The 26,362-nt window shown below is 35.0% G+C and overlaps 1 protein-coding gene across 3 annotated transcripts in view; it reads left to right on the plus strand.

Moving 5' to 3' along the window:
* The window catches only part of LOC106884018 (uncharacterized), a 1,573,201-nt gene that overhangs the window by 770,833 nt on the left and 776,006 nt on the right, over positions 1–26,362 (plus strand). For all 3 annotated transcript variants that reach the window (XM_089350855.1, XM_089350881.1, XM_089350853.1), the window contains exon 6: positions 7,602–7,660. The gene's annotated coding sequence lies outside the window, so the exon portion shown is untranslated. The remainder of the gene's footprint in view (positions 1–7,601; positions 7,661–26,362) is intronic.

The following is a 26,362-nucleotide window of genomic DNA, read 5'->3' on the forward strand; positions in this document are numbered from 1 at the left end:
TTCTATTGGTGGTTTTACTTGAAGGAGATATTTGCGAAGTGTTGTATTAGTCTTGAATACTGTCCTGATGTCATATGGACCGCATATCTTTTGTATCTTTTCGGAGAGGCCTTTCATATAAGGTAGACAGACTGTGGACAGTTTACTGGCCTCATCTTCTCTCTTCTTCATAACTGGAGTGGATAGTATACTTTTGGGGCTAGTTGTTGCTTAGAAAATCTTTATTGAGCTTGATCATTTCATCGTGGTGTGTATCACGATCACTACTTACATTCTTTGTACGATGCTTTAGGCATTGAGCAATCCATCTCATTACACTGTATGGATGGTGTGAATTGAAGTTGAGGTATCGTCCAGTAAAGGTCGGCTTGCGGTATACGGTTGTCCTGAATCCATACGTGGTACGTGTTATTAATATGTCTAGGAATGCCGGATAATTGTCTCTTTCGTTTTCCATTGTGAATTATATGGATGGCCTTGTTGACTTGATATGATCTAACGGCACTTGGACAGTTTTAAGTATACTTGTATATATTTACGTATATACTACCGATTTTGTTATCGTAATCATGTCTATTCTTATTATTTCATCGCCTTATAGTTTTCTACCTTGTATTGCCAATTATTTAGGTTAATTACCGTAACTTAATATGATACTATATTATGGTTAATTAATTACATTTACAATACATCTTTAATGTTCCTTCCTTATAAACCTGTATTTACACAATTAGCAGTATATTAAGAATTCATTGGATTCTCTCCTTTTCTCCTTCCAGTTATTAAAAAAAAAATATTATGTTCATTAACTTTAAGATTTTTCTGCAGTTCCTTGTGACTTCTTTTAAATTAAACTCTTAGTATAGCGTTCATAACCTCTCACCCTAAACAGCTCCCTGTAAATTAGCGTTCTTGTTTCTAACGGTCATTTAACTTAGCTACCCAGTGTTATTACTCGTACGTAACCTTGACATTCAACGCAAGTCTTGCATTTGTAATATGGTTCATTGACGATGAAATTATGTGTATATACTAGCATCTGTCACTTCTTTGGAGTAAAGTACACATAATTTTTGAAACATATGTAGGAATTAAAGGAACTTATTGATTATATGCGTTTTGCTCAATTTATTATTATTCTCTCTCTCTCTCTCTCTCTCTCTTTTCTCTCTCTCTCTCTCTCTCTCTCTCTCTCTCTCTCTCTATATATATATATATATATATATATGCATACGTACATACATACATACATACATACATACATACATACATACATATCAAGTTAGTTTATCTTTGCCGTTCGGCTATAAGGATTGGTGTGTTAGATCAACGGAATTATCTAACGCCGATTTAGCGTCCAAAAGCATTTCGATGATTTATGTTCTCTTAACTGAATTCAGTGGCACTAAAATCTTAGTGTAAAACAAAGATGTACATTTTGAATTACAATTCGATACAATCAGCATGGTGGTGTTGTATGAAGTTTATATCTCCAAATTACATACCAGCAGTACTGTGGTTTTGAAGCTAACTTTTAAAACTTTAAGCGACATACACATACATACCTACTATCATACATACATACATGCATACGTACACACGCATTTACGTACGTATCTACGTATGTATGTATTTATGAATGTATATATATATATATATATATATATATATGTGTGTGTGTGTGTGTATGTGTGTGTGTGTGGGGGGGTGTATATACATATGTATGTATGTACGTACGTATGTACGTATTTATTTATGTATGCATGAATCTGTACGTGTATAGCGAATGGGAAGAAAAGATGGATGGATGTTCTGATGGATGAATTGAGTAATGAATGTAAGAGCTTATGATTGTGCATTTGTGTGGATCTACGTGATTTGTGCTTGTGTATGAGCGCATTTGTATCGTTATTTTTATCTTTCAAGCTGTATAAGAAAGCATATAAGCGTTGTAGAGCAGCTTACTGAATTTGTTTTCTTTTTTTTTCCATTGTCTTTTCGTCTCAGACTGAATTGCGTCATGTATTTCAATGAATCCATTTTTAATGTTGTGTCCTCATGTTTAACAAATGTGTTTGAGTACATGTGGTTTCACAAAAATAAATGAAGGAATTCATACAAATTAAACAGAAATTATGGCACAAGTAAATGCATATCAATTTAAGTATCATGTTGTTTCTTTTGTAAAGATATAAATTTTAATTGGAGTACCTTTTTTTTTATATATATGTGAGCAATGACTGAAATGTTAATAGCCGATCTTAGAAAATACGGTATTGTGAAATATATATATATATATATATATATATATATATATATATATATATATATATATATAATGGATAGATATGGATAAAGTAACCAGGTGTGTAACTTAAGAGCACTTTGTTATAATCTACGTTAAGGCTGAAGGGTCTAAGTAGCAAGGAACACCTAGGATTACGTAAGATAAGCAATTCAAACGTGTTTCATCCGATGGGTAAATCCTGGGTTCGCGGATTATAGGTTATTTTACCGAGCGAACATCCAAGACAGTTACAATGAATATGGATATTAGTACAACTGCATAATCTTATTTCGACAGTTAATTATACAGTATATTTTTTTTAATGTCTCAGACGCTCGTTTGAGCTGCTTAGACATTTGACATTTACATCCAGTTACTTTAGACTGGTTTTAGCTGATGCAACCTCACTCAAGGTTCGTCCACTTACATAGTGTAAAGCGAAATATGTGCATATATATTTATCTAACGTAAGTTTTTTGAACGGAAAAAACAATTCTTTTTAAATTGTGCACCGTCATCTACCATTGCCCTATCTAAGATAAACCTTTTTATTTCAAATTTACTCTTGGATTATCTGAATTATTAATTTTCATATCTACTCCAAAACAGTCTAAGTTATATATAATGAAATTGTATTTATGATAGTAAAATTATCTGTTTCATTCTTTTGATATGCTTTTATATCATGACAGCAATGACTCTGATTTAAAATTATTCACTAATATCCTTAATTCATTTTAATTTATTTTTATTTCAGTTTCCATTCACCCCAGGACACATGCTATTATTCTGATATTAATCTATATTTCAGAGTCATGGTCATGAACAGTCATATTTCCAATTCCTCCGAATCATAATTGTCTTTGCCACACGCAAGATAAATAACTCATAGAAAAATCCCAAGTCTCTTCTCTTGTAATATGGTCGTTCATTCCACCTTATTCAATATGCCCAAAGGAGTAACCACCATAAGATAATTAATACTTTGAATTAAATGGTTATCAATTTTCAATTTAATTGATCGAGGTAACACCAAAGTATCACAAAATTATTTACGAGATAAAAATATGCTTTTTCAATATATTCTAGTCTCAAGTTCATACGTTAATTTTTGTTCCGTTGCTTTCTACATTGTTGTACTGAGAAACTTTAAAATACTAATATTTTTACATATGCATATCCATACATACGTATATGTAAACACGCACACACGTCTCCCTCTCACTGCATCCAACCTCATTGTCCGCACTACTCGCACACCCACAATTTACTTCCTCCCCAAAATCCACAAACATAACAAACCTGGCCGCCTCGTCTCCACCTGCAACTGCTCCACCGAACTCCACACATCTTGACCGTGACCTTGCCCCTCTAGTGGCTTCCCTCCCCTCTGACATCCATGACGCCAACTATGCGCTTCGTTTGATCAACTCTTTCTCCTTCCTTCATGGTCCCTCTAAAATGCTCTTCTCTCACGACATCTGGAGTCTTTACACGGTGATCCTCACCACGAGTGGCTGCATGCACTCCAACATTTCCTTGATCCTCGACCCAACCTCCAACCCGACACATCCACACTCGTTCGTCTCGCCGAACTTGTTATCTCACTAAACTGCTTCTCCTTCGCTGGTGAATTTTACCAGTATTTCTCGGAATCACCATCGGAACGAGAATGGGCTCCAACAATGCGAACCTGTTTGTTGGCTACGTTGAGGCCCAAATTTTCCCAGATTTCACTGGTCCCACTCCCTAACAATACGGCCGTTATATTGACGACTGTATCGAGGCCACCTCACACTCCCGCGAACATCTAGATTCCTTCCACTTTTTTGTAAAATTTCCATCCTGCCCTCCATTTCTCCTGCACTATCCCTGACAAGTCTGTTTCCTTTCTTGACATTTCGGTCACCATTCATCACTCCACACTCACCACCTCCTTGCACTACAAACACAAAGACTCACACACCTACTTCAACTTCTCCTCCTCACACACTAAACACACCGAACTTTCCATCCTCTATTCCCAATGCATCCGTCTCCACGGGCTCTGCAGTGACGAACATGACTTTGAGATCCAGTCTCAACTCATGGCTCACCATTTCATCCTACGTGGTTATTCAAACACCACTATCGACACCGCCCTTGCCAGAGCACGTTCCGTGGACCGTGCATCTGCTCTCTCCCCACGCACCCACCCAGAAGTCTCCCATCTTCAGTTTCCTCGCACCCCACCTCTCCAACGCACAATTCTCCGAGTCTTCCGGCGTCTCCAGTTCGACCCTCCACTTCGCATATCTTACCTAACGGACCCTTTCCCTCCATCAAACGAGTCCACCTACAAGATCTCTTGTTCCACAGATTCTTCACTAACACAACTTACCAACCCGGCTTGTTCCCATGCTCCCGCCCACACTGCCGAACTTGCGCTTACCTCTCCAACACAACCCTCCTCACCGGCACCCATCATCGACCCTATCATATCACCTACTCCTTCACCTGCACTTCTACCACTGTCATCTACTGAATCTTTTGCTCTCTCTGTGCCCTTCTCAATATATTGGACAAATGGGATGCCGCTTGGCTAACCGGTTCGCGGAAAACATCCGAGGCATCCGCCTTGGCAATGACAACCCACTCTCACGTCATTTTCGCTCTATCGGTCACTCTATGCAACACCTGCCTGTGTTCGGATTGTCCTTGCACAGGGGACATCCGGACACCCGTTTTCGCCGTGACAGGAATTAATCTTCCCTCTTCGCTCCGTTGCGCCATATGGGCTCAACACTCCTCCTCTCTTCATCTAACCCTCCTCCCCTCTACTCTTTTCCTCTTACACTTACTTCCTTCCACACATCTCTACTCACTTGCGCCGACTCCTACTTCACTCTTACTCTCTTCTCTTCTCTTCAATCCTACCCACCTTCTCCCTTCCCTTCTCACTTCATCGTCACTCCTTCCTAGTAATCCCACCCCTACGCAATACATCCCACCTTTACTTTCCATCCCATCCCACCCCACCCCATCCCTTACACCCACTCCTACATACCCCAGCTCTACACATTCCCCAGCCTAACCCACACTCTACACTTGCTTTCTGACTCTCACCTCCCACACATCCCCACACCACCACGCCACACCACACTCCACCACACCATACACCACCATACCACAAATCACCAGATAACATCACACCACCACGCACACACTAGCGCTGAACACCTCCCAGCCCCAAACCATATATGCACACCCCTACACATACACATGCACACACACACACGTCAAGGTCACCAGCCGTCTTCAACAAGCATATACATGCTCTCTTACACATGCGCACGCGCACCTTCGTTTTCGGATCACCTCTACTTTATTATCTCCCCTTCATCCTAGCTCTCCCATGTGACACCTCTGTCCGGTATTCACCACGATTGATCGCTTGCCACTACATATTCTTCATTCTCTCTCCTTGTTTTTTTCTGTGTTCCTTTCTGTGGAAGAGATTAGGCTCAAAACGTTAATGACTTCTTCACTTCCGGTGCGTTAGACTAATACATCTGTTTGTTGTATACACCACCTCTTTTCGTCTCTTGTTTTTCCGTGAATTCCCCACTCCATATATATATATATATATATATATATATATATATATATATATATATATATATATATATATATATATGTGTGTGTGTGTGTGTGTGTGTGTGTGTGTGTATGTGTGTGTGTGTGTGTGTATAAACACGGAAACAAACACACCGGAATGCAGAGGCACACGTACTTAATTGGGAAACCCTACCAAAAATTGCACTAAATATTCTAGACAATTGTTGCGATATAAATGTATAATCTTGCTTGAAAATACATTTATGCTTAGATATCAGAAACTCTGTTTAGACATAACAAAAATAAATAGAAACAATATATATATGATGGAAATTTGTCACAGTCATTAAAATAAGGGATAGCGAATATTAAAAAATAACACCAAATGAATCACATAATTTTGGCTTAAACCCTATAAAATCTGATGAAAAATGTAAGTCATCTTCCTATGAAACAAATACCAATTAATAGTTCTAAACACACGTTTCAAGATGACTTTTTCACACTCATCCTCAATATTACATTTAGAACACAGAGCAAAATTTTCACTGTAGCTAATTAGAAATGATTAGCACTATATAAGTGTGCGTGTGTTAAAGAAATTGACACAACAAAACTAGAGGTGTTTGGAATTTATAGGACATTTATAAAGAGAAAGTTAGTTTTAAAGAAGTTTCCGGGATATCAGGGATATTCCTTCATCATAGACCCTATGAGATTGTCTACTGGAGAGAAATATTAGAGTTCAATATAAGGTGTCGCTTTCGAAAAGGATAGATATAGGAAGTATTAAGGAAAAGAAGAGAATAAAAATGAAAATAAAAATAATAATAAACATCATTTTCGAAGCAAGAGTCGAAATACGACCCACCCGTACCACTTACATACCCTTAACTGCCATCTTCGGTTTTCTGGATACCAATAGCTGTCATGTAGATATATATGTGTGTGTGTTTGTGCAGCAGTTCAGTAAAATATACCACTGGAATACGTACCAGGCTTATAGAACAAAGCAAATAAAGGCGTAGAGTTTTTCGCCTAAAATCTTTCATGGTGGTGTTGCAGCACCGGTATTTTCTGAGGATCTAGAACCTTATCCTACAAGATGCATCAAGATTCTCTTTGATGAAAGCGCTCCAACTGAGATTGTCAACAGTTACTCCTAAGTCGAGTGATATATATTAAATAATTCTCCGATGATAAACCTTCGGATCAATTTCTGTAAATATGTAATGTGTCGGAAATCGTACTATACGTTATGTCTGCATTTATTATATAACTCACTAACCTGTTTCAAACTTACGTCTTGTTTGACAGAAAATGGTATGTATGCATCTGTACTTAAATATGCATATTTATATGTGTAGCTATGTATACGCATGTAGTTCTGCATCTATGTATGTATATATATATATATATATATATATATATATATATATATATATATATATATATATATACATGTATGTATGAGTGTTTATATATGTGTATATATAAATATACGCATATATGTATATATATGTATATATGTAAATTTATATATATATATAATTTATATATATATATATATATATATATATATATATATATATATATATATATGTGTGTGTGTGTGTGTGTGTGTGTGTGTGTGTGTGTGTGTGTGTGTGTGTGTGTGTGTGTGTGTGTGTGTGTGTGTACACATCCTTAAATATACTATTTTCCTTTTTTTTTTCAGTGTTCAAAGAAGATATTAGAAATAATATTTCAATGAAGGAGCTCATTTTCACCGAAACCGTAAGTTGTATATTTCATTGTAATCACAGAATAAGAGGACAAAATATGCATTTCCTTCATGTAACAACAAGTTCCCTCATTAAATATCGTAAATTCAAACTCATTTATTTAGAATTTAATTATATTGCTTTCAGAACATTAATTATTTTCTCATAATCGACATGTATAATATTAAAAATCTGCGATTGAAGGATGGCGCTCAAAAAAAATATTTAAATATATTTCATCTAATTATTATACAGCGTTTTTCATGTAAATAAATCATTATCATATTAACGCAAAAATAGCCTATCTGTGCATGCTACGGAAAGCAAATCCTTTATCTGGGAATTAAACATCAAATCATCAACGAAGCTCTCATTCTTATGACACACTCTATCTTAGTTTCTGTTTATCGTTTTGAATAATGAAATTTCATTCATAAATATATTTCTGAAGATAAAGCAATATCCGAAATACTCGTTTATCTACCAACGATAATATTAAATTAACCTGAAATTATATTTGTTTCCTTTTGCCATCACGAAATTTAAAGAGACAGGCCAATATAAATACATATTATTTTTTAATCACTTCAGGTGCACCAAGATTAAATGATCGAAATTTAGTTTAACTTAAGAATATAAAAGAACGTTGTGTATTACAGAATATGAGGTGAACCTCTGGGAATGGACGATAAACCTGACCATACGTTCACATCTCAGATGCTGTTATATAACTTATATTAATTACACCCCTTTGCCCTTTTACTTTATCAGATATGTTAATGATATACTTCAAGGTAAATCTTATGTATGCAACAGGCACTAATATTCCATAACACCCGAATATGAGTGCACGGTGAACAAGAAATTTCATTCTGGGTTGTAAAAGTTGCTTTCATTTAAAAATTTCCACGTTTGGCACCATTTGGAAATTTTTCGATCCAAAATGAAATTTTTAACGCGTGTCCAATTGCAATAGTTCTTATAATTTATTTTTTAAAATTAGTATGACTGGAGTATCCTTTTTGTATACTTTATTAGGTAAATTGTTTGATATGTAATATCTTTAAGCAAGAAACCAGGTGGAGTCTGAAATGTGAAATGAAGGCATGCATTGAAACTAACCTATTGTTTGCAGTCAATATGCACAGATATGCACTAATCAAGCAGCTCAACTATGTTAGGCACAGCCGTAAAGTACTATCTGCGCACCACTTAGAGCAATGACCTACTTATGTATCTAACTCTCATCACACTATGGGCCTTCATTCCATCTCATCCTGGACTGCACTTATCTACATCTGAACTATTATGAATGTAATATTTATGACTAGTATTACCTGATGACAAGTGGTTTGTGCATTTTCCCATTTTAACTACACTAGCTTGGCTAATACCTTTCCTATAGCCAGTTCTTGTTTAGGAAAATCTTACGCCTGTGCCCTTAATGTTTAGTCACTCAGTCTATCTCTGCATAGACGATATCTGCATAAATCGAAATCACGAATGACCATGGGATTGCACCTACAAAGTTCACCTCATACGCACACATCTTGGAAAACTGGCTTGTGGAATACCAATTGTCGTCCCTATGCCACCGATATGTCCAAGATAAATATAAAGGCCGAGCTGCAAGGCACCAGTGATGTCGCAACATATTTCCACAGCTGACTGTACTGCAGCAACGTGAAATAAATTGCTTTGCTGAAGTACACAAGACTCAGCCCCCGACCTCATGAATGTTAGCCTGATTCTCTAACCACTGAGCCATGCGCCTTCACTACGATATCTGGATAAATGCAAATATATATGTATGTTATTATCTGAATAATAAATTTTTACACCCCTCCTTTGTTGAAGGACACTGAGAGTCTCTGTTAATTTTTGCATCAAATTTCAAACGAGCGAAAAGCATGGCTCTATGAAGCTATATCAATAAGAAAGTAATAATACATGGCAACATCCGCAGGCATGCACATATGTGTGCGTGTCTGTATAAATATATGTATGCATCTATTTATCAATCTCTCACTATGTATATATATATATATATATATATATACAGGGTTTTTTACTCATGAGGGTCGGATATCCAATTTCCTGGCAGACTAATATTTAAAAGACTAACTTTCATGCCATATTTTCGATGATATTTGAGATTATTAGCCCTATTATCTATTTCATTGTAATTCTGTTTTCTAAACGTGTCAAATACGCATGTAAAGTTTATATATATATGTATATATATATATATGTATATATATATATATATATATATATATATATATATATATATATATATATATATATATATATATATACACATACATATAGAAAATATGTATGTATTTGCAATCTAGCATATCTTAAACTCGTTTGCTATTTCCGCTTCGATTTATATTTTCTCAGACGCTTGCTTACTTTACAAGTTTGCTAGCGTGGAGGAAGTCGTTTTTGCGATACGATAATATTATTTGTCCCTATTCATAACAACCCAAAATAAGTATTTTGTCATTATGGTTACAACATATGTTTATTTTACATGCCTTGTATTTATTTTCATCTCGACTCGTTATGTTGAAATTTAGGATTTGATCTGACATTTCAGAACGGAATTATGTTGGGAAAAGCTAGAACTAGATAGATGGAAAACAAATGTGAATTGAATGAATTATTTCCAACAACCTGATAATAGCTTAATCTGTGATTTATACCTTATCTGTTTATAAATCTATAATATTTACAAAATGTATTATCAGAATATTTTGCATTTTATGTCAAAGTAATTTGTTGAGATCTGTGTAATTGCATGAATACCTTATAAATGTCGGTGGAATGTTCAGATTCTCAATCTAAATTAGTCATTCATTGAATAAAAAAATAATATTGTCATTTAAATATCGGTTATGTATATGCGAATGTTCCTATATGTTTTGTGTATTTAATTCATCAGATAAGCATATGTGAAATAAACCGTATTGATTTTTAGCAGGATAAAACAACTGAGATAAGGGAACATCATTGAATTACAAATATGTGCAAAACTGCTGTACAGTTTATTACTGATTTCAGATAAGGAAGAAAACTGAAATTAAAATATATTAAAATGCCTATCCATACATTGCCGTATAATAGAGACCCAAACTGTTCAAAGTAAGAATTAGGAGGAATGATATGAAGAAAACAGCCAAGCAAATCGTTATATACATCACAAATTTGTTTGTATTTTGCGAGTCAAGAAGTGATGTAATTAGTATGTTATTCTGTAATGATTATAGTTTATGTTATGGTTTAGTTTCCTTATTAATATCTGTTGAAAAAGTAATCAGGTGATGACGAGGAGGAGGATGTTGGTGATGATGATATTTAGAAGAATGAAGATGGAACTGTCATTACTACTACTACTACTACTACTACTACTACTACTACTACTACTACTACTACTACTACTAATAATAATAATAATAATAATAATAATAATAATAATAATAATAATAATAATAAGGGTTACACCATCTTGCCACATTCGTGGATTTTAGGCACACACGACATATGTGGAATAGCTAAGAACATGTGTGCAGTGATCAATAACAACATGCCTAGTTGGAAAACATGCCTTTCCTGTAATAACCATCATTTTGCCGAGGTAAAAATCAAAAGGGGTATCTTCCAAGGAGAATCTTGTTCACCTCTGCTATTTGTTATCGCCCTGATCCCATTTTCTGTAGTCCAGTGCAAAGTCAACGCGCACAGTCAATTGAGAAAGGATGGACCACATCTTAACCATCTTTTTGTGGATGATTTAAAACAGAGCCTGAAATGGAGAGGCTGATTGAGAGTGTGCAAATGTACAGCAAGGATATAGGGATAGAATTCAGTATCTCGAAGTGCACAGTGCTTAATTTGCATAAAAAAAGAAAAAGAAGGTCATCACTGCATATTTCAAGCGCCTAAAACTTCTCTTGAAACCTTGTGACTGCCATCAACATATAGGCGGTTGCTGTAGTCCGCTATAAGGCATCCATCTTGAAATAGATACGAGCGGAGATTAACCAACTGAATCGCACTACCCGGATGACAATGACAATGCATGGTGTCCTCCACACTAAGACACATGTACGCATGATTTACATGATTATATGTAAAGGTGGACGTAGGCGGATTAACGCACGTGAGTGCATCACTAGTGAAAAAAAGACATGTCAGATTACTTGGTAAACAGCAAACCAAAAAAGGACTTCAGAGTGCTCATGAATTCCGAGCACGGACGGCCAAAGAGAGAGAAAAAAAACACTACTGGGCATGCAATAACATCGTCATTTCCACCGTGAAGATAACAGTGTATACGACCAGGAAGCTTCATGGAGTGGCTGAAAATCGGTGACCTAAAAAAGAAGACTGAAATCTTAATCATCGCTGCTCAGGACCTGGCATTGTATACCAACTCTGTGAAAAAAATATATACTTCAGAAGTACAACAGACCTCTGCAGAATTTGTGGTAAGGAAGTCGAAAGTGTGACTCATATTGTTAGTGCTTGTGAAAGTGTTCCGCAGAAAGAGTAGGAGCGTAGACACGACAAGGATGCCTAAATTCTCCACTGGCTACTATGCCATAAGTATGGATATGAAGTTGGTACCAACACACACTGGAAAAGAGAATGGACGAAAAGGGACTTTTCTGGGACTTTAAGCTCTAGACAGACAATACATTAGAACACTGAAGGCCGGATATAGTAATATTTAGGAGCGACAAACAATAGTGCCTAATAATTGACCTCCAAAGGCCAGGAGATCAACGTATCAACATGAATGAAAGACAAAAGTTTGATATATATGTAGACCTGAAAATTGAGATCGTTAAGATGTGGAAACTAAGAGGGTAAAAAATAATGTATAACCCTATTGACATTGGATCATTGGGTTCAATACCACCTAATCTAAAAAAAAATCGTCAGATAACTTTAGAAATGTCCTACAATATAGATGTATTGCAAACGTCGATATTATTTGGAACTGTACGCATATTGCGTAAAATACTGTCGGTCTGAGGTCATTTGACGACCTGTACAAAACACCGGTAGACACAATATATTCAATAAACAAACTCACGATATTGTATACTGTGCGACGTCTATTATAACAACAACAACAATAATAATAACTACCTAAAAAATGAAGAAACAAATGAACACAAAAATATAGACCCAAAACTTACTTAACAACATTTTAGAAACTGCTAATATCTGACGTGTCTGAAAATACCCATAGCTTTTTAATAGTAAGTGGCATATTCCCTAATGCGCAAAAAAGATGTGAACTTGGATCTTATGGTTCTAAAGATCAGCTACTCATCAATGATATGATCTTGGTAGATTGCCACAAACGACAAAAACCTTGACAATAGCCTGGATAGATTATAGGAAAGCTTTTGATTGTCTAGAAATGTATAAAATAACACCTATTCTGCGAAACTACTTGTCTGTAAGTACGAGATCATGAAATACCACTTTGATTTGAGTAGTGACAATCAATCGCTTAATGCTAGAGATGTAAGAATTTCATGCAGCATTTTCCAGTGTGATACTCTATCACCATTCTTCTTTTGTCTATCCTTAATACCTCTCACGGAACTGCTCAATAATGCACAATACGGTTAAAAAAAATTGATAAAAATATAAATAATCTGATTTATATGGATGATATAAAGCTCTTTGCAAAAACTACAGAGAATACTAGCGACTGTTAAACAATTCAATGATGTCATCAGGATGCAATTTGTCCTCGATAAATGTCTAAAAGCTACATTTCTCAAAGGAAAAATTAGAGAACGTCCAATGTTAATCTTGACCAGCCGTTGTCATTAAGGCATTAGAACCAGCGGAGAGCTAGAAATACATAGGGTCATCTGAAGGGGACGGATTCAAACTCTCAGTGATGAGAAAAATGGTCAGGAGAGAATGGTATCGTCGGGTAAGGGTAATACTCATGACAAAGCTGAATGCATGAAACAGGATCGAAGCGATCAACATTTTAGCCATACCAGTCGCGGCTTACAGTTTCAATATCATTAACTGGTCAATTACTGGAATATGTAATCTTGAAAGAAAAATACGAAAATGTTTGACAATGCGTAGAATACACCGGCCTAAGGCAGATATAGAACGAATTCACCTTCCACGAAAAGACGGTGGCCGTGGACTTTTACAAATGGAATTAACAATGGTGATTGTAACAATTGGCCTAAACACCTACCTGGAAAACTCAGATGATTGGATGTTAAAACTTGTCTCAATGCATGAAAAGTAAAAGGGCAAAGGGGTGTAATTAACATAAGTTATATAACAGCATTTGAGATGTGAACGTATGCTCAGGTTTATCGTCCATTGCCAGAGGTTCACCTCATATTCTGTAATACACAACGTTCTTTTATATTCTTAAGTGAATTCCGAACAAAACAAATTCCAGAATTATACGTACAGGCATGATATAGGAGCACAATATATTCATTGGGTAATTTGCAAAACCTTGGACTTGCCCCATGATAAAATCTAATGGGAACACAAACCACCTCCTGTGCTTGAATATGATCACATCTCACCCCTCTGGATATTCACTATTCAAACGCACAAAAATATAGATGCGAATAGGCCAGACGTTATATTGAAATACTTCAGACAAAAATCATACATCATCATTCATACGACTGTCCAAATCGATGTAAATGTATCTGTCAAGATCTACCTAAAACTGGTATAAAGATCTTGAAATAGAAATTGACAGAATGGGGAACCTCAAGACTAATACAATGCCTGTTGTCATAGGTACCCTAGGAACGAAAGCGAAAGGGTCTGATCGCTACCTAGATCAGATACCAAGAAACCCATATCCTACGTAAAATACTATCTACGTTATCTGAAATTATAAAACAAACTCATAATTTTCTTATGTTTCTTAAACATTCTCTAGAGCAATACTAGGTGCAAAACCAAATATATGACTCGCTAGGCATAACACAAACATGAGCTAATAACGTGTTGTCTCATTAGGTTTCTGGGTGAGACTTGGAGTCAACTTGTACAAATACAAAGCAAACGTCAAACATATGATAATAATAATAATAATAATAATAATAATAATAATAATAATAATAATAATAATAATAATAATAATAATAATAATAATAATAATAATAATAATAATAATAATAATAATAATAATAATAATAATAATAATAATAATAATAATAATAATAATAATAATAATAATAATAAGAATAATTTATCCAAAAACATCGGAAATAAAGACATCGCACGGAGCCAAAAAAATAGCGAGTAAGTAATACTCATTGAAATTTATTTCTATTTTTCCAAATATAATGATGTATTTTAACTTGATACCTCCACTACCCGCACAGCTATCGTAAACACACGTGTGACATCAAAGTTCAGACCATCTCCAAACCCAAACACCATGTACAAAAAAATTACAAACATTATATAACACCGGTATTATTACACCCAAGAATAACAACCGAGAAGTGCGTACTGTAAGCTTATTACGCAAAAAGTACGAAGGTCTGAACGTGCAAAACAATCTGACAACAGAAATGAACGATCCGGTACCCTACGAAAACGATGACCGTCAAAATAAAGGGCCGGACGGTGTTCCTCATATCCCGCAAACAAAACCAAAACGGCATAAATGGACACGTGAGGAACACGTTTCGATCCTACACGCCTATTTCACAGCAGTGCTCCACCCAAAAAACGAAAACGCAACAACACATACATATAAAATATGGAAGAAAAATAATGTAAATAAAGACCTCGATAAAACAATGAACCCTAACAAACTAGCTAACATAAGAAGATATATTCTAAAAGCAAAAAATATATCAGAAATAGAAATAGAACAATTGAAAGGAAAAATATATTAGGAAAATCTAGATATTAGTCACACAGCAATGTCAAATAATAATATAAACACTGAGATAGCAGAACACGAGGACAAACGTAACATTTCCGGCAAAAACGAAGTAAACAAAAAACAACAAACCCAGACCGTAGAGATGTATAATAGTGTACAAAAAGCACCAATCCAGAACACCACAGACAAACATATGAAGAAAAAGGAAGGCAAAACAAATCTAAAGCCTGGGAATAACGAAGGGAAACCTAATAATTACGATACTATGAAAATGAGAATAACCGAAGAACTGAAAACCACAGATCTTAGAATGGACCACAGATTATATCTCCCAAAAATCAGAATAGACAATAAAACAACATCAATAATAAATAGCATACACATGGCCGTCACCGAACTAACAACCACAGAAACAACAAGCAATATCACTGAGCTAAATGACATAATATATGCGGCAGCCACTGCAGCCACAAAAGAAGCAGGATACTCACTCAAACCCATCCGAACAGGAGTTCTACCACCCAAACAGACCTTGTGGACAAAAAACAGCCAGAACAAAATTTTAAAAGAAAGAGAAAAGATTTATCGATTCTCAACGAAATTAGTAGACAATCAACACAACTAAGTAACAAAACGAAAACAAAAAATACTGTACAAATACAACATTACAGAAAAAAGACTTACCTGAGGCAAAAGAAAAACTAAAGCAAGACATCCTTGACAAAGTACAAAGGATCCGCCGGTATGAGAAACGCCAAAGTTTCTTTGAACAAAACAAACACTTCAAATCCGGCCCCAAAAACTCTACCAACAAGTGGGTAAAAATAAAAGAGACATTACTGCAGCACCAACAGCAGAAGAACTGGAAGAATTCCGGAAACAAATATGGTTGGTGAAGCAACAACAACCCCAGAAAAGGACCATTAAAACAGCGAACTTTGCACCTGAGCAACTCTGGGCCCCTATAACAAATGAAGAGGTCACCCAGACACTGCAAAGACTAAGCAACTGGAAGGCACCTGGACACGACAAGATCCGCGACTTCTGGTTAAAACACCTGCCAGGAATGCATAAAAAGCTGGCAGAAAACGTTAACAACATACTAGCAGAACCAGAGACAATGCCTGAATGGCTCACGAAAGGGAAAACCATCTTAATCCCCAAATCCACGGAAACGGAGAAACCACAAAACTATAAACCTATAACCTGTCTCCCTACGATCTACAAAGCCTTTACTGCAATAATATCGCAGAGATTGAGTAAGCACCTGGAAAATAACAACCTGTTTCCAGAAGAGCAGAAGGGATGCTGCAAGGGCTCATACGGCTGTGAAGACCAATTATTGATCAATAAAGCCATAACTGAAGACAGCCGCAGAAAGAAGAAAGGCCTCAGTATGGCCTGGGTGGACTACCAAAAGGCTTTCGACAATGTTCCCCACACGTTAATTCTGGAAACACTAGCCATAAACAAGGTGGCACCAATTATTATAAAATACATAAGGCACTCAATGAACAAATGGCAGACAGTGCTACAGCTCCAAACAAAAGAGGGACTTGTGAAAACGAAAGCCATCCCAATTAGAAGAGGAATATTCCAGGGAGACACGCTATCTCCACACCTGTTCTGCCTGGCACTCACACATTTAATTGAATTGCTAAATAGAACTGGATGCGGTTACAAATGCTACGTAAAACAGTCAGCCACCTTTTATATATGGATGACCTAAAATTATATGCAAAAAATTACAAAGAGCTACAAATACTACTACAAACAGTACACGGCTTTACCAAGGAAATAGAAATGAAATTCGGATTAGAAAAATGTGCCAAAGCAACCCTGAAAAGAGGAAAATTAGTTAAAAGTAGCAATATAACACTAGATAAAGCCAATGAAATAAGAGAACTAGACGAATGCAAACCATATAAATATTTAGCAGTCAATTAACTAGATAGGATACAACATACACAAATGAAAGAAAAAATAAAGAAAGAGTACTATAGACGAGTTAGACCAATACTAAAAACAGAGCTCAATGCTAAAAACAAGATAATGGGTATCAACACTTTAGCTGTCCCAGTTATAAGCTACAGCTACACAATCCTTAACTGGACACTAAAGGAACTATCTAAAATAGACAGGAAAACAAGAAAAATAATGACAGGATATAGGATGCACCACCCAAAATCTGAGATAGAAAGGCTATATATACAACGCACAGAAGGTGGCAGGGGTCTTATACAGCTGGAAAACTATTATAAAATAACCACCATAGGACTGCAAAAATACCTACTCCAGAAGCAAGGAAAATTAATTCAAATAGCCACAAAACACGAGCAAAACAAAAAATTGTTTTCAGTATTTAAGGAAGCTATCAAATACAAACAAGAAATCAATCTACCTAACAAATACGAAGAAGAAGAAGAAACAACAAAAGCTATAAAACAAATGAAATCCAAACTAAAACTAGAACAGCAACGGACCATGATAAAACGATGGCAAGAAAAGCCCCTACATGGTAAATACTGGGCTAAACTAAATGCAAAAAAATAGACAGAGAAAAATCCCAGCAATGGTTGAGAAGCTCAGGGCTCAAAGCAGAGACTAAGGATTTTTAATTGCTGCACAAGACCAAAGCCTCCCCACCAGAAATTACTAAAAACATATAATGAAAAGAAACATAACAAGTAACTGTAGAATTTGTGGAGATGGACAAGAAACAATAAATCATATTATCTCTGTGTGCCCTGTCCTGGCTAAGAAGGTATATATTCACAGACACGACAGAACTGGGACCTATATACACTGGAAACTAGGCCAACACTATGGAATAACAACAGAAAAAAAATTGTATAGACACACGCCAGAAAAGGTCACAGAAAACGAGAAAGCAACCATACTCTGGGATATGCCAATACACACAGATAGAGAAATTAAGGCAAATAGACCAGATATAGTCGTCAAAGATCTTGAAGAAAAAAATGCTTTCTAATTGATGTATCAATACCAGCAGATGACAACGTCTCTCTAAAAGAAATGGAAAAACTTCCAAAATATAAAGATCTGAAAATAGAGGTAACTCGAATGTGGAAGCTAAAAACAGAAACAATTCCTATTATAGTAGGTGCCTTAGATATAATAAAAAACATATTCAGACAAATACATAACAAAAACACCAGGACTTACAAATATATATAACATACAGAAAATTGCACTACTGGGCACAGCACACATCCTACACAAAACACTTTCAATACAGTAAACATAAGAGCACCACAGCAAACCACAGCACATGCCCAAGGCGCACAGAGCTGCGCTTGTAGTGAAGTGAAAGCACGTTATAAAAATAAAACTGTTGAACAATAATAATAATAATAATAATAATAATAATAATAATAATAATAATAATAATAATAATAATAATAATAATAATAATAATAATAATAATAATAATAATAATAAAAAGAAGAAGAAGAAGAAGAAGAAGAAGAAGAAGAAGAAGAAGAAGAAGAAGAAGAAGAAGAAGAAGAAGAAGAAGAAGAATATGGTTTCCCAATTTAAACAGATCAGGTGCTAGATTATAACAGACCTGACCCAGTATTGGACGAGGAGATCTACCACATGGGCTATATAGTTGATGTTGCATGTTCCCTTGACTCATGAATGTTCACAAAGAATACGAAAATTAAAGTATTACAACCTTCTAAAGTACGAAATAGTCCGGCTATGGAAAATGACGAAGGTGAAGAGAGTGTTAATTGTTATTGGGTCGTTGGGAACAGTATCAGAAGGCATCTAGAGGAAAATAAATGTAATTAGAACAGGGTACCTAGTATATCTGTTACAATAATTTTCCCCCTTGCTCACGGCCAGAATAATCACGAACGTGTTAGATAGCTGAATAGGACGCATAGTATAGTAGCGTAGACTGCAGTTTGAAAGCTCGCTATGCAAGCAAGACTGCAGGAGTTACAACAAAACTTGTGAGAAAAAGAAATAATTTTAATAATGATAATGATAATTATAATAATATAACCTGATTTCATACAATGAAATATACGTCCCTGTTTCTCATGGCTCCTGATCATAACTGACTGGAAGTGTTATCGAGTACATGGTTTGTTTTGATGCTAAAGATGAGCTACAGCTCAATACCTCATATTCGCTTGTCATTTGCTTGACCTAAACTATTTGAGCATGTCCAAGAGTCACTGAGGATATGTGCATCCCAGATAATAAGCAAGAATATTGAAAGTGTATCACATCCGTATGTTGAGAAGAAGTCTTTGAACATTTCACCTGGTAAAAGGGGTGTTTTTTCATCGTCCTTAAACATTCCTTATTCAGAAATGGAATGGGCTACGTACCTGGAAATATTGTAACTGCCCCCTCCCCTGCAAGGTAATGTGACGTTCATCTTGATATAAGATCACAATGTCGCGCACAGATTGTTGTGGTGCATGTGCCTAATGTTCCTTTATCAGACGGTTAGTGATGAATGTCATATTGGGCGATGATGATGATGATGATGATGATGATGGTTATTTCTTTTATTTGCCAGCGGTGAAGGTGGAGAGGGACAATACAAAGACACGCATCAAGTGGAGTTTACATATAATGAAATGTGAGAAATATATATGTGTTGCTACATCACTGAGTAACAGGAGAAAAGCACCACAGATATGTATACTAGCCGAAACTAGATGAAGGTCACTGTGGTTGACAACATAACACAGATGGAGGACTTCAAAGTATGAATTCTAATTTGGTCCTCGTGGCCTCATTCACGTGTACTGTACTCGTGAATGAGTGAGATTCATGTGACACTGAGCTACCTACTTGTGACACAGAATATCTTTCGACATAGCAATGGTTTTATTCACCTCTTAGGAAATAGCTTGCAATATTTCTGAGTAGCTTTTGTAATTTCTGCCAAGGGCAATCTGCTTCAAATGTTCATTTCACATGAATGAAGCGCATAAAATATTAGAACAAATAATCTATGTATGTTTGTATGTACCTGTATTGCATTTGAAATCGAATTTGTAAAACCAATGAAAACTATTTCATATTTAGAATACTGCTGAATGATTTAATATTCAGTAGATTGGTACAAATCAGGAATTTTGTTTATATATAGTGTCACACGTTGGCTCAGGATACACAAGAGAAAGGTAAATAGCTTACCAATAATTATCGGTAAAGCAATATGTTATGATGTTGGTCATTCATACATCTTGACTGTACGAAATTCTCATGATTATAATACAATACTTTGATTGTTGAAGGAACAAATGATTGTATTTGACAAAACTATTGAAATATGTTCCATTTATAGTCTGTGCTATGCAACAATCTTCTAAAATACAACCATTGGCCATGCCAGATTTATTGTATTTAGCATCAACCATTAATTAGGCTAACTTCAATGTTTAGTAGTGCAGAAATTTGATGGAAAAAGCTTTTAAGATTTGTCAAGCAGATATATATTTACAGATTTTGTTATATTGCATTAGAATACATTTTTCGAAGTTGGTTTTATTTGCATTAAATTTTGTTGAGAGATTTGATTAATCCCTTAAAATGACTAAAGCCATCGGCCAGGAAATTTACGTACTGATTTTCCAACGAAATTGTCTACTAGAAATACAACTAAAAGAGATTAATACATAAATACATCGGACAGTCATATATTCGAAAGTGCATTTCCAAATCTTGGTAGAGGTGACGGATTCAGTGCAAAACCGAATAAATGTATTTCAATCTTTTGTTATTTCAATTTCAATCCCCGATTGAAACCATTTCACTACGTTGAAATTTCTCTTGATCTTACGGAAACTTTTACTTAAAGAATACAAAATTTTCAGAGAGTGAAAAAGCGAAGACTTATAAACAGAAATAAAACTTTGATTCCGTCATTTAGGTTTTTCAGTTCAAATACCACAATATGTACTTCACATTTCACTCAAGATATAATAAATACTAGAAATATAATAATCAATATTCTTCTTTCAAACATTGGCGTTGTGCCTAAGTAAGAAGCCAATAGTTCATCATTAAAACAGGAGGTTCATTTCGAGAAATGTTAGATCAGCTTTCCATAACGTCGAACAAGAATTATTTCAGTTGTGTAGTCAAATCTTCTACTCAGACGGAATACGTGCCAGAAAAAAAAAAAAGAGAAAAAAAATTTATTCGACTTAGGAGCGATTATGTTAATTCAAAGATTTTTTTACTGAATTAGAAGTATTCTTTGCTGTAAGATTCCCTTAAGATTAAAATCACAATTATATTTTAAATCACATTATAAATTTATGTTGTTTATATTTTGCATAAATGTGATATATTTTCTGAGAATATGTTTGAAATATAGCGTATTAATTGTAGTTAGTATATAATATTTAAGAAATGATGGGTAGTGTTTGTAAGCAGAAGAAGAAGAATCCGGGCGTCGATATTTTATCATTTTGGTCCAGTAGTACTGTATTGAAATGTGGCCAACTTCAACTAGACATTTGACACTTCTAGAAGTATTAAAGAACTACCACTAAGATACTGAATTCATTTAATCTAATAGCTAAAATCTAAAATCTAGAATGCTGTCTCCTGCTAAACTGAATTAAAATACGCATGAATATATGATGATTCATATAATATCAAGTAAAAAATACAGACAGATCGAATGCAGCTATTCACAATATTTTACGTTTGTCAACTATTGTGACCAAAACATATGACCACAAGGGCCAATTTCTTAATATTGACATAAAAAGATATTCCTGGAATATATTGCGATGAGAAGCGTGGCATTAACTGCTTTTCTTGAGGAAATATTCCTCAACCTGTGTTAGATATTTTTTTGTGTTTTACGAATTATGCCTGCAGCGCATTGTCTAATCTATTTTGAAGGTATTCTCTACCTCTCTTCTTTTTCGTCTAAGAAATAGCTCGTATATCATTAATTACTGCATTCAAATGAGAAATTTCTCATTTTGAGAACCTCGAAAATATTAGAAAGCCAGATAGGTTCCTTTTCTATGTATAACTGAAAAAGTTTCTATTGCTTTCTGTGATTTGATATAGGGTATGATATAAAGCATTTTTAGATGTAAAGCATTTTCGGGGAATCGTGTATAATGGAAAAGATTCAAAGCGGGTATAAGGGTCGAGAATGAGAAAAAGAACGGGTGAGTACAAAAAAAGGATACGAAGGAGATATTACTGATTTAATCAAAGGTAATAAAGTGATATATCTATATTATTCAGAGTATGTAGCATATACGTTGTAATACTCCGCAGAAAATAAATAAATACAACGAGAAATGACTGCAACCAATTCAACGAATTTATAATCACTTTTGTTTGAAGGTGAGAAGCTGGCTCGATCATTAGCACTGCAGGCTAGGTGCTCAGAGACATTTCATCCTTCTTTACGCTCTGAGTTCACGTTTCATCCCTTCAACATCGGTGTAATAGGTACCAGATGAGTATTTTATTTAATGCAATCAAATCTCTCCCTCACACAAAATTCCTAGCTTTGTGACACATTTTAAACCTATATTAACCTATGTTTTAGACAGTTGAAAAAAATTGCTGCTTTCCTTTAATGTTTACACGAATGACTTCTCATATAGCCTATATTATTTTATACATATTCGGCAAACGAACAAAGAATGACAGAAATAAGCTGACTTTCTTTCATCTTTCTTTCCATCCATCTATCAAGCAATCGATCCAGTTAAATTTATAAACGCGTGTCAGCTGAAAAAGTTCACAGGCTTACCAAGACACTCTCATGGAGTGTGACCAAATGAGTTTTATTTTCCAAGATAGTCTTCCGAGAACATGAAGCACGTCTTCGATCGGTGTTTCAGTGGATGGATCCCATCAGTGAAGGAGCTTCCATCGTGGCGGTCAAAAAAGGATTGTGTGTAGGAGCTTATCTTTATTAAACAAAAGCCCTTTCGTCAGTTTTCGTGGGTGTTTGGTCTTCATAGTCTTCCGTTACTGCCTCAACAAATTGGCATAGTACTCTCCATTGATGGTGTGGCCCGCTTGTAGTTAGTTAATAAACACAATGCCTTCTGTATCCAAAAAATGCATGTCATCACCCTCCATGCATATCAGATGACCTTAGCTTTCATTGTACCATGTGCGGAGGGGTGTTTCTCAGCATTGATTGTTATCTATCTTTGGCTCAAAGTTATGAAACCAACGCTTATTCTGGCTAAGGAAACATTTAAGGCAATCCACTGCATTTACTGCAAGAACCGTTACATTTTCACGGTGCGCTCTTGATCAGTTACGAGGAAACATGGCACCCACAGAGTAGAAAGCTTCGCCATGCTAAGTTCATAGCAACTTTGGCTATGTCAAGATGTTTTTTTTTTTGTATTCCTTTTTCAACTTAGATTGTTTTAAATGTTGTCACAACAGTAATATGTCCATTCTGCTGAAATGAAATTTCAGGAAATTATCTGTATCCTTGTGCAGCTGAAGATTGCTCTGTATTTTACATTTAATGTAATGCTCTCATTACTTAAATATATGGAGTTGCATGAAACGTGCGTACTACAATAACCTTGCAAATCCGTGTTCTTTGTTTTTTTATTTACACACACACACACACACACACACACACACACACACACATACACACACACACACACACACACATATATATATATATATATATATATATATATATATATATATATATATATATATATATATATATATATATATATATATATATATATATATATATATATATATATATATATATGTACAAATGCATACTATATGTCCATATAAATTACGGATGATAAGATACGTGGCTCATTTTTCGGTTTCTCGTTGCAATTCGAATTTCTTAAAGACATTTTTAATTCCTACATTACTACTGGTTTGTGCTGCAAATAATACGTACTCTCTATATAACGCCCATCTATATTCGGGAACCAAGACTATTTGTAGCAATAAGTATATTCCTACAATATCCTAGACGGTGTACAAAGTTTGCTTCCGTATGCTAATATTGTGCTTTTAGCTGCTAAAATTATATCTATTATATCAATTTCGTTTCTAATAAGTTCGGATTTACATTTAGCGAATAATAGTGCTTTGTTTAGTACAACTGGGTTTATGGACAGGTATCCCAGTGCACAGATTTTATCTTGTTTTTCTTCCACAGACTTTTAAACCGTATGATAATTGCAGTTGTGTTAGACCAGAATTTGAGTCTGGTCACACATTTTAATTTTGGTATTATTCTATTATTACTTTGCTAATTCTACCTATATCAGATTTAGATGGGCATACCCTTGTTACTGATAGGTTATCCTGGAAGTTTCCCTTATTGTCTTTGAGGTTTATTCTATGTGTCATAGGTGTATTAGTTCTAGTCCTATCTTGTATATCCAATTTCTTAACTATGTTGAGCCCTTTCATATGTACATTGTTTAATGCGTCGTGCGTCGTGTTCTTGTATATGCAATGTAATTGTTTAGTTATTAGATAAGTGTGTGTTAATATCCTCATTATAGAGAGTACCGTTTTGTCCGCTGGTACTAATATTCCTATTGCGTTCTTGAAAATTATGAGTAATTCATTAAGTTTTTCTGTTTTTTTTAATGTTAACTGTATTTCATTGGATCTTTCCTAAATTTAATATCTTTAAATGTATTAGATAGTTCGCCCTGCAATGGCGCCAAAGCCATTGGTAGTGGTTTGTTGAGGGATTTAAATTCATTCTTCAGACTTTCAGGGAATTCGGTGTTGTTTTTATTACCTTCGTTTTCCGTGTCAAAATAATACACTATCCATCTCAACCTGTCAATAAATGCTCTTACGCATTCCGTCAATATCTTCAAACATTATGCAGGAGGATGGAAAAGTAACAACATTATGGGACTATGATTTTCAGACTAATAATAATAATAACAATTATTTAGCCAAAACAAAATATTAACAATGACAATAGTAGTGGTTGACACTTTGTTGGCGGATATTGAATACATACCCAGTTTTTGTGTTTCTCAGAATCAGTGTTAATGGTATCATTCACAGTACAAAGATCAGTGTGGAATGCAGTCCCCTTGGAAGATGCCCAATGCGGACATGCGAGATTGTTTCTCTTTTTGAAAGGTTATTGATCAATTTTTAATACTAGTAACAATAAATAGTCTCTGTCGTATTCTGTACTGTTATAGAATCTTTCGTGCATAACAGAGTTGTGAGGCAGACTTAAAGAAGTTGATACCAATGTTCGTATATATGATGGTGCCAACTGAAGACTTCTATAGTTATGTTCACCTTGTAAAAAAATATTTCTGTTAAACTTAGAATTTTTTTAATGCACGACACTTGAATTTATTGTCAGTTTCCCTGGATTTTCTCTTCCAATATGAATCCACGGGAAGAGCTTAAAAGTTTACAGTATATACTGACAGAAAACTCCTTGTATATGTAATAAAATATCATAAGATATTATAAATAGGCAATAATCTCCACACTAATATCTGTACAAAAAAATATGCTGGTATACCAGTTTTTTAGCAACAGCGTCTGTATATATAGTGATGTGTATACAGATACACGCACAGCGCACATATACATACACACGCGTGCGCGCACACCCCCACATATATATGTAAAGAAAGAGAGTGTATAAGTGCATACTATGAAACCAGAATTGAGGGCACAAAGATATATGAAGCAGCTAGATGTAGTTTAAGAAAAAAAAACAAAAAAAAATAACAGGAAAAAAAATTGGGGAATCAATAACAATAG

Source organism: Octopus bimaculoides, chromosome 1, assembly GCF_046866305.1.
Source record: "Octopus bimaculoides isolate indiv1 chromosome 1, ASM4686630v1, whole genome shotgun sequence".
In the NCBI taxonomy this organism is placed as follows: domain Eukaryota; kingdom Metazoa; phylum Mollusca; class Cephalopoda; order Octopoda; family Octopodidae; genus Octopus; species Octopus bimaculoides.